At 46.7% G+C, this 8,852-nt stretch overlaps 1 long non-coding RNA gene across 1 annotated transcript; it reads left to right on the top strand.

The window, feature by feature from the left end:
- The first annotated feature begins 1,496 nt into the window (after positions 1-1,496).
- On the top strand, positions 1,497-5,880 carry LOC130254425 (uncharacterized). The gene is made up of 3 exons (XR_008840708.1): positions 1,497-1,615; positions 4,979-5,216; positions 5,731-5,880. It is a non-coding gene; the product is annotated as an uncharacterized LOC130254425 (long non-coding RNA).
- Positions 5,881-8,852: the final 2,972 nt, after the last annotated feature.

Below are 8,852 nucleotides of genomic sequence, written 5' to 3'. Positions count from 1 at the left end.
CAGCTTCCCTCCAAGACCTGTAGAGATGTTGCACAAGTAACTGCACTCATACCAGGAGGGTTACACCCATGCAAAATAGACATGAACAATGGGGACAACGGGGCTGCACCTTGACCAGGAATAATATCTGTTGACCCTCAGGGTGCAGTTTCCCATTTAGGCTTAATCTGATCTGCTGGTGAAAGGGTGGTCCTGCTCTTCCTGCCTGCTCCTACCATGCATTCCTGGCACCTCCCTAGCACTGGTAGCTGTGATCCTAGAGGCTACAGAAAGAACCAAGAGGGTTTTTGGGGTTTTTTTTTTTTTTTGTTTGTTTGTTTTTGTTTTTGTTTTTTTTTTGTTTTTTTTTTTTTTTTTTGTAGATTAGTTTTCTGTAGAATTAACAAGCAAATGCAAGTCACTGCCAGAGCAATAAGATGCAGGAGATCAGCAGGTCATCTGGAAACTTAGAGTTGGACTGGATTAAAGATAATCAGAAAGCAGATTATTCAATGCTCACCTGTTGCACTACAGCCTCTGGGGAACCACCCCTCTCTCCACCTGTCAATGTAACAACACTAAGCAAGTCCTGCTGGGTAGCCAGCATGAGAGCAAGGGACCAATATCAGCCCCAGTTCTCCATGCTCACCTGTGCTGCCCACAGCAGTCACCTTGTCTGCATCTCCCATCCTCTACCTCCAGCTGCTCTTTCACCTGCACAAAGCATCAACCAGAAAATGCTCTTGAGGGAACCTGAGACACTTCCACAAGCTGTTTCTCCTTCAGCTGTGGTGGAAAAAAGAAATACGTGTAATAGTTTGATGTTGTCCTCTGCAGGTTCCTGGGAGGTGGGATGGCTGTGGACATGACAGTGACATCTTGATTCCTCAGGCCAGAATACTCCTGCCCGTGATGGGGTGTGGAATGGATTTCTTCCTCATGGATGGCTGCCACCCTGCTCCTCCTGAGGCAGTGCAAAGGGACAATAGCTGCAAGAAAGCCTCTGCAGGTGCAGAGGGGTTTGTGAAAAGGTGCTGGCCAGGCACGTGCAAGTGCACAAGAGAGCCAAAGCCATGGAAGGGGCTCTGAGCAGAAGTAGATTTTCCAAGAAGCCCTATGCAGGAAGCTCACTTGCAAAGACATGCTGGCAAATGCAACCTTTGAGGTGTATGCATGTCCTGCAAAGAAGAGACATGCATGCTCAATAACACAGTTTGCAAGTGGCAAAACCCAATGCAACAACTTCTGGATGCTTCCCTGCGCTGTTTTTATGCACTCAGTTGTCCACTAATGTTCCTAAGCCCAGCCTCCTGTGTTTCACCTCTGACATGGGTTTCTTCTCACGTTAATTCCCTCTAGCTTCTAGGAGAGCGGGATGTGACCCCTCCTGACATTTGTTTAGTGAGTTATGCTCGCCTTCCGGAGAACACAAACAAGCTGCTGGACTTCCTCCCCTTAACTTTAACTTTAACTTTAGCTCCAGTCCAGCTCCTCGCTGCACTTACTCTGGCCTCATGCCGATCCAGCAGAGATTGGCATCAGGCTTCTCAGCTTCTGCTTGCAAAGGTGCCTAGGAGAATTAGAGTTTGTGCTCTGTTTTCCAGAGGAACTTATGTCCAACCTGATTGAAAGACATGTAAGTATGTAATCCCCTTGATTTCTCTCAAAATGAGTCTGTTTTTAAGGATCTTGTCTTAATCATTTGAGAAAGTCGCTTGGATGTAGGTCTGTAAGTAGTGATGTCCTTTCTAAAAATAACCCCTACATTCAAAAGGCACCCTGTCAACACTGTCCCTCCCTGGCCAGCAGGTAATTTTAGGACTATTATGAGAAAAATAGAAATAATTTCCATCTCACAACAGGCAGACCTGAATGTAATCACTGATGAAACTGTAAACCCACCTTCACAATAATGTTTGGAAACGAAAATGAAGCATCCTCCTTGCTCATGGGAACAGAAATTGTATTCACATAACAACGAAATTAGGTAAAAGGAAGTATATTGAGGAACTCAGGAAGTGAAAAGTCTTTCATTGCTATATTCTTGCAAGAGCTAATTCAAAGCAACTTGATTAGTGGGTCCTTTGGCAGCTTCCTATTTCCATCACCAGACTACTTTAATCTTTATGGTACTGGATGCTGTTTTTCTGAAGTCAATCTGGACGAACCTGATGCCTCACAGACTCCAACTGAGTCTCTGTGCACAGGTGTAATGTGGAAGATCTGGTGGAGATCAGATTTCAGAGATACCTTTCACACCACCCATCCGCCCCCCTTGCTGTCTTAACTTTTCATCTCCCTCAGCCACAGCATCTCTTTGTAGAGGTGCCATTTCTTGCGTTTTCATTATTGTTTCTCAGTGCTACTTGACCATGGGATGAGGAGCCTATTGAGAGCATCCCAGCTTTCAGCCAGGCTGACATTAAGGCCAAAATACTGGACTGTTATTAATGAGCAAATTCCACTTCTAGAACCATTTTTGTGCGTGAATGAGGGGTTGGCCCAACTCAACTTGTCTTCTCTCAAATGGAGAATTTATTTCTTCATCCTTTCTCATGCCCACAGATTCTAGAGGTAAAGGCTTCTCTACCTTTCTTCCCCTTGTGCCCCTGTGGAAGACACTGCCTGTACACTTGTGATTTGAGAGTTTGCCTGAGATGGTGGCTGCAGCCAAAAAGTCCCTTGATCAGAGCTGAAGAGCAACCACCAGGGTTTCCATATTTACCTATTTCTTCCCTGGAGAGCAGAGGTTCAGTGCCAACAGTACAACACATTACTATGAGAGGTTTTTTTATTGTCAAAACAACTATCTATTTCTAAGGTGATTTTTCATGAAAAGTGTGCATCAACATTGCAGTCAGAAGGGTGGAGGATGTTCTGCTTTCTCTCATGTTATTTCTCTTTCCCTTTACTTTAAAAAATGAGGATGGAATGAAGGACAGGAGAACTGGAGCTGGAGGTGAAGAAGGCCATAAACGGAAATGTTTTCAAAGGGAAATTTTCTGTTTAGCTTTCTTTATAATATTTTGCTAAATATTTGCGTATTTCAAATGGAAACACAAATTGAAAAGGTCAGGCAATGTCCTCAGTGGAGACATGCTGGCTCTGTGCCAGGCTGCCCCCATGGCAAGGGACTCAGCCTGGCAGTGGCAGTACATCTGCTCCCTCACCCACCTCTGTTCTGGGAAACAGCACATCCCAGCCTGGTTTAATCAGCAGAGGAAAGGTAGCACAGGGACCTTGACACTGGTCACCATCTTCCACAGGGCACCTCCATATCTGGGCCGTTAATTTCAGCCAAGCTCATTTACGATGATCTGAGAGAAGGAGGATGTCCTAAATATACAGGACCAGACTCCTGTGGGTGTAGGCTCATTTCAGTTGTGTTCAAGGCAAGTAGGGACAAGGTCTGAGGTGTGTGTGAAGAGAATGAGGAAAATTGGTCTAAAAGCCAAAAGGATATAATAAAAATTATAGCAGTGATTAAAACTAGCCTGATACAACAGCTGCCTCTGCTTGCAGATTTGCAAACAAGGCACCCTCCATTCTTCAGCACTGCAACCAGGGAGACAATTAAACAACACACACAACCCCCCCCAAAAGTTTAATAAGGACCTTGCTGTGTAAGAAGAGCCAAGCTGATGTGAGGTTCCCTGCTAGCCAGTCACCTGTCCCTGCAGCCAGCAGGTCGGGCAGGGGCAGTGGGTGCTAATCAGGGCTATTGTGCAGACACCTGGTACAGAGCGGGAGAAACCATCGTGGCTGCTGATTTCCCTTCACCTGTTTTACTGAAACCCACTTGACTCTTCAGCACTTCTCTGGTCTGAGATGGGATTACAGATCATTTCAGGTGGAAGAAGTAATTTGAAATTATGTGTTTCCTCACATGCATCCTGTTAGGACTGTTTCTAGTTGGGAACATCTCCTGGATGAATCTGACAACAAAACTGATCAAGCTTAACCCAGGACAAAAGTGGCTGGCATGGCTCAGAGAGCAGTATCAATCTGAACCCAGAGGCTCCTGTCCCATGTGCCATCCGGCTGTGCAGCACCTTCCATCTGCAGAGGGAAGATCCTTGTGGAGCAAAATATATGTAACCCCAAAAATATATGTCACCCCAAAAATCTGACATGTCATTTCCAGCAATGGACAGTGGTGCTTCAGAAAAACATCTCCATTTAATACCCCCCTTCCCACAAACCAAATAACTGGCTGTATGTGAAGGCTGTCTGAGCTGTTCTTGTCCCTGGGCTTGATGAGCCTCTGAGGAGTGGTGGCATTGGTGGGACAGGCAAGAGCTGATCCTGCATACCCAGCCAGTGCCGCAATGCTGTGCCGGAGAGGGCACAGCAGGATTCCTTTACTCCAACTTAATCAGACCTGTTCCTGAAGTAAGGCATTTCATCATCATTTTTTTCCTGGCTCAGCTACTTCACAAATGTTATGACTTTCTTACAGTATTTTGGTACTTTCATTTTGGATGCCAGCTGAAGTTGGGAAGTGTGGTGATGGGTGGAAATATATAAAACCTCAGTATCTTCGAAGTGAGAGCCTGAAAATGGGAGAAGTGCAAGGCAGGTTAATTTCACAGCCTATTGGTGTTGGCAGCATCGCTCTTGTTATTCCCAGAGCCATGCACCTTCCTTCTGACCTCACCGACGATGCTCGGCTACTTGCAAGGAAGTAAACAAAAGGGACTCATGGGGACTTTGGTTCCATAGAAACAGCAGGGAAAATGTCCATGCGTGCCAAGTGGAAAAGGACTAAATCAGTGGGGAAGGAAATTTTATTGTCACGAGTTCAAAGGGGATGTTACAAACAAGACAGTGGGGGGAAAAAAAGAAAAGAAAAAAAGGGAGAACTTCAGAAAGCAGTCCCCGAAGTCAGATCGCAAAATACTACTAATGAAACCTTGCCTTGGAGCAGTTGTCAAATATGATGTGTTATTTACATCAACAGTGACTCAGGCAGCATTAACTACTTCCCCTTTAAACACAGCAGGACACTGCCTGCCCTCAGAGATTTGTGGATCCTAACCCTGCAGATGGATGGATCGACCCAGGGCTGGCGAATGGAAGGGAAAACAATGCACCGGGCAAGGGGATGGGAGAGCACGCAGACCAGCAACCGCAGCTCCGCGTCAGAGTTTGGTGCGAGGGAAACGAGCAAATGGTGTCACGGCTGTGGGGGGCAGAGAGCCTCGAGAGGTTTCTGCACTGAGGGGCTCTGCAGCCAGGTACAACATGCTCCTGGTTCCCAGCCTTGCAGAGCAGGGGACCTGCTGTGATCTGATCCGGGCTGGTGTGGTGCCAGCAGTGCCCTGGGGCTGGGGGGATGGCTTTAAGCTATGCCATCTGGCCACAGTCCCCGGGGCACCACAGCCGGGGCACGCTGGAGGGGAGCAGGCACTGCCAATGCCCCTTTCCACTCTGCCAGTGGTGGGAGGGATGGCATCAAGGATATCTGACACAGCCCATAGGGTGAGGTCCCCTGAGACACAGCAGGCCTGAGAGTCCGGTCATTATATCACATCCTAGCAGTGGCAGCATTTGGGTAGCACAGATTTGTAAACAGGAGAAAATATGTAAAGGTTCCAAAGTGGAAATACCTGAAGACTGTGATGAATTTCCCTGTAAGCCAAGTACAAATGTGACTTTGCATCTCTCAGAAGGAGATACAGGGTTACAAATGCAGAGGGATGGTATAGTTGGGCCACTGATAATTATTTTATTTTCCGTTGCCTCCTCCAGTTGTGGAAGACCTTCACAAACATAGGAGCAGCAGGAACCTGCACTTCACAGGACAAAGGCTCACTATATTTAAGCGCCACTGATGGCAATGGTTGCATGCCATTGTTACTGTTGCACACTTGTTACTGTACACTTCGTGAAGGCTGTATAAAGGTGGTTTTCATACCCCCCATTTCCTGAGATCTTGAAAGGTGAAAGAGCAAACTGTTGTGAACAAGAGGGCAGGCCTTGGGTTTGTGGAATACACCTGACTGGGTGCCTCCCTCCTCCTGAGCTCCTTACAACACCATGGAGTGTGGCATGGTTCAAGGGATCAGCAGGGAAATAAAATACAAGATCCTTGTCTCTCCTGCTGCCATGTAACTGCCACTGCTCATCCAAGATAGCCTAGAGAAGGCTTTAAAAGCAGTAATTAATTTTGGTAAATCTTCCAGGCTGTGCTGCTCCTGCTTGCATCAGTCTGGTGGCAGTGTATGGAATCTGCAAGCACCTTAATCTAGACTCTGAAATAAACCTGCAGCTGCACATGTATGAATTGGTTTAAGGGTCATGGTGCCAAGGTGTGCAACACGCTGCAGCAGGTCTGAGTTACCACAGCAGACTCCGTCTTTGCTGAGTGAAACTCCACCAAAAGCATCTTCATTCCTGTAAAGCTGTACGTTGGTTTCATATCTCTCTTGGAGGCTGCTCCTGCTTGCATACTGGCAAGTGTGGATGAACACTCACACGGCACAGGAGTAACTTTAGATGCTCCTTTGACCACCAGGCTTAAAGGCCTTTCCTCTGGAGCTATGTGCTCTGAATGTGGGAGGATCTTTTCCAAATTATTCATGCCAACTTCACTCTCCTTTCACCCTCACTGCAGCATACGTGACTGAGCTTGTTATATTTTCCTCTCAGATGATTATTTGCTCACATTACTCATTGAAACTTTGTGGCACCCTAACACGCTCCATAAGGATCTCTAAGAATCTCTACCACAGTGTCAAAAGCATAGGCATGTGCTTTGCAGTGCCAGACTCTTGGAAAGTTGTTTTAACAGGCTTCTGCTTTCAATTAGCAAGTAAACTCCTTGGGGCACGAGTCTGGCTTCCCGTCAGTCCTGGCAGGCACTCTGGTACTTTCTAAGCAAATCATCTTCATTCTCATCTTCCTACTCAGGTTGGCTAAAATCCAAAGATAGCACAGATTTCAGCCACCCCAAATTCCCCATCTGAAAGGCACATATGATGTTGGTGTTTGGGGCTTGTCTTTCAGAGAAGAACATCCCTGCAGCCTAACTTCAGGACCACTCCCCATGTAACACAGCATTTGAAGGAGGGCTTTTTGGAATCATGTCTCTCAGCAGTGCAAACAAGATATGAGAAAGACATAAATCACACATCTATGAGCATCACCTGGCTAGGCTTCTCCCCAGCTTCTCCAGTTTACTGAGCTGCTGATGTAGTCAGGTCTCCCAGTGCTTGCTAGAGCTTTAGCCAATGCAGAACTTGCCTGCTGAGATTTTGACCCCTCCTATCCCCCATGCATTTGTTTGAAGAGATAACTCTTTATATATATATATATATATATATATATACTTGCTCTCTCTGGATGGTGGGGAAACCTTTATTGTTGTCTCTCAGCTTCTGGAGCATAAAGTTCCAGGATTCCTCCATTCCCAGCTGCTGGATTCAGAAAGCTTTTCCTTTTCAAGTTTCCTGTTCACACAGGGTGGGGGTGGGAAGTGTGGGATGAGGGGGGAGGTTAGGCATTGAATAAAAGGAATTAACCATTTCCCTTCTCTGACCTTTGGGAATTTCCGTATGTGAAAGTAGCAGCTTGTGTGTCTAAGAATTATAAATTATGGGACCTTGCAAGTTACTGAATGGATGTGTGACCAAAGACCACGGGCTGCTCCCTGAGCAGGGCTGGGAGTGAGGAGGGCAAAGGGGATAGAGAAGAAGCAGGAAAAGCTGTAGATACTGGAAGACCACATGTTTTATAGGAATGAAAAGTGCTTATCGTGCTCCAGAGAGCTCGTGCAATTGCAGCTTCCCTCCACCATGCCTTAGTTCATCTCCTGTTCTCAGTACACAGCAAAAAGGAGGCCAGGAAGTAAGTTTCCATGAGAAGCTCTCATGACTCAGATCTCCCTCCTGTAGGGTTTCATCAGTTTCCCTAGAACAGGGTCACCATCCTGAAAGGAAAAGAGCCATCCTGACTCGTGTTTAACTATATGGGTATTTAATAAACATAGCGTGTGTGTGCACAATTCTTTCTAAGCCCTTAAAATGGACTTGACAGTGCTTAGAAGTGGAACTTGCACTGCTGTTTTTGAGAAACCAGTGTGTGTGCTCTAAGCCATCCTTGCTGCTGCTTCCTGGGCCCTAGGCAGACTCCCAGTGCACACCCCAACAGGCTCACAGCCATTCCTGTGGCACACCAGTGCACACACGTGCAGCAGGGCCATGGTATTTGCATTTACCAGCAGCTGTGACCACTGTTTTTGTGAGGAGCACCAAATATCCCTGCAGGGACACCCTGGTAAACTGGTGTGAGAGTAGCAATTCTATCCAGGTAGGTTTCTTTTTGTGTTCTTTCCCCCTAATCCACAGGGACATTTGCTCTTGAGCTTCAGTTTCTGTCTTTTTCCTAAAGCCACCAAGGCTCATGGGCAAGTGAGAGGCGTTAAATAAGCCTGGAGGGTATGCCAAGCAGAAAGGAGATGGCAAATACTGGCAGCTGATGAGGGACAGCAAGACTGGTGCGAGTAGCACAGATGGGGCTTCAGGCATGGCCTCATAAAAGCTGTTCTTGGCCTCCCAGACATCACACCCATTAATCAGTGCTCCCACAAACACACATATAGATGGTGGGACCTATTGCAGGGCAGAGTGAGCCCACTTTACTTTTACAATCCCATTTTACTTTCAGGAAGCTGTCTGGGAATCACTGAACAGGATTATTGTCCGAGTTCATGTCACATTATTTCACGTGCCTGGGAAATGGCTCCAAGCTAAGCATGCACCTTCATGCTGACACCCAAAGCACACCCTGCTCTTCCTTCTCCACCAGCAATGGCAGAGAGATTTCCTAAACACAGGAGGGGAACAAAAACCTGCTCTACTCACTGCTGGCTG

This window comes from Oenanthe melanoleuca, chromosome 5 (genome assembly GCF_029582105.1).
Source record: "Oenanthe melanoleuca isolate GR-GAL-2019-014 chromosome 5, OMel1.0, whole genome shotgun sequence".
In the NCBI taxonomy this organism is placed as follows: domain Eukaryota; kingdom Metazoa; phylum Chordata; class Aves; order Passeriformes; family Muscicapidae; genus Oenanthe; species Oenanthe melanoleuca.
This window is presented reverse-complemented; position numbering and strand designations above follow the sequence as displayed.